The sequence below is a fragment of the Humulus lupulus genome, chromosome 7 (assembly GCF_963169125.1).
Source record: "Humulus lupulus chromosome 7, drHumLupu1.1, whole genome shotgun sequence".
In the NCBI taxonomy this organism is placed as follows: Eukaryota; Viridiplantae; Streptophyta; class Magnoliopsida; order Rosales; family Cannabaceae; genus Humulus; species Humulus lupulus.
In genome coordinates this window covers 87,441,972-87,446,739 of record NC_084799.1, presented here as the reverse complement: position 1 = coordinate 87,446,739, position 4,768 = coordinate 87,441,972, and positions in this window count along the sequence as shown.

Sequence of the window (4,768 nt, the reverse complement as noted above, 5' to 3'; positions counted from 1 at the left end):
TTTAATGTCTTGGAATGGGTTTTATCTCAGTTTAGTCACACTTTTAATCTAAAATCTCGATTAGCAAGCTAATGGCACATTTTAAACTCACTTAGTAACGACTCTAAGGAAGTAGTGTGTTACACTTTATCCCTCTACAAGTCAACTGGTACCTACCCTTATCATGAACATGCTCTTTCAAATAGTAAGCTTCCAACAATTCAGCAACCCCAAAAGTGATATTATGCCTCTCACAAGTCACTTCAAGAGCCATTATCACCCTCCAAGCGTTAGGCATCAGCTAGCCAGGGGAAATCTTATGATAAGAACATAACTCTAATACTAGCCTAGGGATAGGGAGTTGGATGCCCTCCAAGAAAGGGAGTTCATATAGATAAACCCAGCCTGGCAAGCTCAAGTCAGCCCACTCACAATGGTCAGGACCATGAAGATCAAAATAAGGAGAGATGTTAAAACGTTGATGAATCACTGGTAGCTCATCTAAGTGAACTAAAGAATAAGGATTGGAACTTGTAAGAAGAAAGCCATGTTTGCCACCATCTATGGGCTCACCAATGTCACGCCCTACCTTATTATAGTAATCTCTAAAAGTATCACTGCCATAGCCTGCAACATTCACAGGTCTACCCTCACTCTCTAATTGGTCTCTAAGGTCTTCATCACTAGACAAGTAAGACAGTCAGCTCGAGCTGCCAGCACAACTACCACGATTGCTGAAAGACATAGTGAAGATCACCTAGAACAAAACGCTAACTAAGCTCTGGGAATTCACGAATAATACATAAACTAATTTATTCAAGCACATCAGGACTTAGAAAATTTTACACAAACAAGATAGGAACTATCTGGTCAATCAACAAGGCACATTTGCAAGAATGCAAAATGATTAATCTAGTTAGTCAGACCCGCTTCCAGCAAAGTATACCAATGAAAATAACAGGTATATTTAGCAAGTCAATCAGACAAGCATGGCATCCAGATAAGCAAAACAAACATACCATCTAGAAACAACCAACTAGTAAATTGTTCCCAAGAAAAAACGACAAAGTTAACATATTTTACTACCTACTCGGATCAAGTATAAACAAAATAGAAGGTGAATCGAATAAAAACTACAACCTCAAATCATATATCCTATCATGAAGACTAACAAGAACACGAAGAGCGAACGAAGAACATTCAAAGAAAGAAAACTTACCTCTTGGAGCTCTCTTCCACCTCTCTTCCACTCTCCCAATGCCTCCAAAGAATGACCAAAGGTAAAAACAACACCCCTTATTTATAGAAAGAAAGAGACCATGGATGAGTGACAAGTGTCACTCATCAAAAGCACTCATATTTACAATATGCAAAATATTTTAAAGGCAAGTTCAGTCTTGTCGAGGCGTCGGGTTAGTCGACCAAGGCTTCCATGAGTACAATGTAGAGCACGCACGCTTCTTTTAAGGAGAGAAAAATTCTTTAAAGCCTATTTGGATAAGGCAAATATTAGGTCTTTAGTACCATATAAACTCTTACTTAGGATGTCATCGAGTCAACCGGCATAAAAAACGCCTGACAAATGCACACACGTGCATAGGCACGCCCTGCACGTAGCCAGCCACCCCTCGCGCGCGCTCATTACTCGACCCAGGCACGCTCCACTCGGCCAGCTGGCCACTCGCGCGTGCCATTCGGCGCAGGCACGCCCCCTCGAGCACGTTACTCAACCCCAAGCGTGTACACCACTAGAGTTAGGCACTAGCTCGTGCGCACACCATAGGGCCCCAAGGAACAAGACAACCTGTCGCACAACCTCGCACACACCATTAGGCACATGCCTTGCAAGCGTGCCATTAGGAACCACACGACAAGGCAGCCAACCAGTCGGCCAACAGGCCATGGACACGTATTGGCAGGACACACAGCGCACGCCTCACGCACCCTGCACACAACTGGCAAGGCCCGCGCGCACTTGGTGCGCAGCCGTCCAGGCGGCCAGCAAACATGCGCGTGCACAGGCACACTCGGCGAACAGCCGGCCAGACACCATAGAGTCCCAAGGCGCCAGATGGCCTATCACACAACCTCGCGCACGCCTTTAGGCATATACACCCCGCAAGCATCCCATTAAGTGCGACACCACAAGGCAGCAAGCCAATCGGCCAGCAGACCATGGATGCGTATTGGCGGGCCATATACCGCACGACCCGCACACCCTGAATGCAACATGCCAGGCCTGCGCGCACTGCGCGTAGCCGGCTAGGCAGCCAGCAGGCACGTGCGCGCCCAAGTGCACTCGGCACGTAGCCGGCCAGGCGGCTAGTAGGCACGCACGTGCCCAGACACCCTCGGCGTGCAACCGGCCAGGCTCCCAGGCTCATGCACGCGCACTACGTTCACCCAGCCACTCAACCAGCGGGCCCATGTGCGTGCAAGCCGTATTAAGCTTCCGTATTCCATTCTCTATCAATTTTGAGACCAATTGAGTTGAGTAAATTCTTATATAATTAATTTTTTTTCCTACTCTTTGACTAGAATGAATTCTATACCAAAGGATGAGGGACAAACATTAATGGTAAAAAGCTAAGCACTATTTCTACAATCATATTAAGCCCATTGATATAGACAAACTAGTCAGCCTGGCCCAAAGCGACACGAAGTCCGTGTTACTGGATCACTTAAGGCCCAAGGTAGATAGACAAGCTAACTAGACCCAAGCCACAAAATAAGCCCACATTCTCATAACATGCCAAAATAATAAGTTAACTCTCACCCGGGCCTAAATATACCTATTCAACCAAATGGGTCAAGGAGGAAGAAGTCAATAGGGACGTTATGGGAATGGCAAGATTCCAGAACGAGACTGAGAACGAGTCAGGTGGAACATCACCGGAGAAGTCTCTATAAGAAAAATGAGAATGAGTCCTCGGGAAGAGGAGATATCGAATACAAAAATTGATCATTCATACTAAGTGAACTGAACTAGTCTACCGACCCATTCATCATCCTCAAGCTCCGTCGTCATCATTGTTTCTTTTACTTTTCGTTTATCTTTATTGATTGCTTGATCCACTCTTCTATCTTATTGCTCTCTAATAATCTGACTGACTTGAGCGTCAGAGTCCCTTTGGCTAACACCCCACCGATGCTCCCAATTGAACTCTTATCTCTTTCTTTATTCTTGAAAGGTTATTGGTGCCCATTTAATCAATTGTATGAAATCACCTCTACAATAATAATATCTATAAAATTCCTTATTCATTCATTAGAATATGATATTGTATTGGTGTGAAAGAAATAAGCACATATATAATCAATAAAATAGTGAGTAACATATTAAAGTAAGGAATCTTTAATGAATGATTACTAGTGCGGTTTACTAAGCATACATGATGCAAGTGATCTAGATTCAGATTACTGATGTGGATAGACATCTTAGTAAAGTTGTTGTATATAATAGAGATTATATATGACAGGGCCGATGAGAATGGATTATCTTTATAAACTTGTCTTTTGCATAAAGATTTAATTCTTATCATAATAGATGATCATTTGTAGATCAGTCTAAATTCTGAGTATTCATGAACTCTTATTTGTGTTTATTGGATCTTTTGATTCACTCATTAAGGTTTCTTAGTATAATTAGGCTAATGAATTTTTTTTTTGGAGATTCAATATCATGAATGGCTGGGAAGATGAATTTTCTATTATTATTTACAATAATAGAATCCATACTTTCCTAACAGATCGAATATTGGTTCCCTTAAGGGTTAATTCTTGAACTTAATAGTTATTGAACTCAAATCTATAATATGATTATAAATTAATTGTTCGCTAGTGAATTAATGGTACTTAAGGATCGAGAGGTAATTAGAAGGGTAAAACGATAATCTTGACCAACTCTAATTAACGAACCAATAAATGGAGGACAAAACTACATTTATTGATTATATCAATGGACTACAAGAGAAAACTCTATAAATATAATTCTATAAATACTTAGAGTGCAATTCAATATTTATTGTAACATCCCAAAAATGCTAATAAGGTTTAGTGCCTTGGTTAGTATGCCGAGAAGGCATAATTGGATATGTGTGATTAAATGATTAAATGCATGACTATGTGGCATGCATGATTTATATGATAATGTGAATGTATTTATATGCATGTTTATGTGTAATAAATATGCATGTGGGCCCGTTCTTGTTTATAAGGGCATATTTGTAATTTTAGCCCGTTGCGGGCATAAATGTGATTATATGTGTTAAATGATTGAGATCACATTATTATGTGGATATATTTGCAATATTCGGCTCGAGGCGATCCTAGTGAGAAGATTAGCGGATTAGTCACAGCCGGGTTTAATACTCGGCTCGGCATGAGCCTAGGGGTATCTTTTCTATATACTTTTTGCAGTTCCGTTGCTACTGCAGGCTTTACGCAATCGATTGAATCATATCAGATCATATAGATATCTATTTTGGGAAATTTAACGTATATTTGAGATTTATCAAGCAACAGGTAAGTATTTGGTAATTAGTTGGGCATGTCGAGATTAATTGGAAATTTGTAGGACGACTCGAGGAATTAGCGGGAAATGGGGCAAATGACTGTTTTGTCCTTATGGGCAATAAAGGGCTTAGTTATTATTAGGGACATTTTGGTCTTTATGATTAAGGACATAGTAGAATAAGCTTCAGGAAATAACCATAATACATTAGAATATCTCTCACACTCTCTCTCTCTCTCACGTTCTCTCTCTCCCTTTGGTGTGCTTGGATGCTTG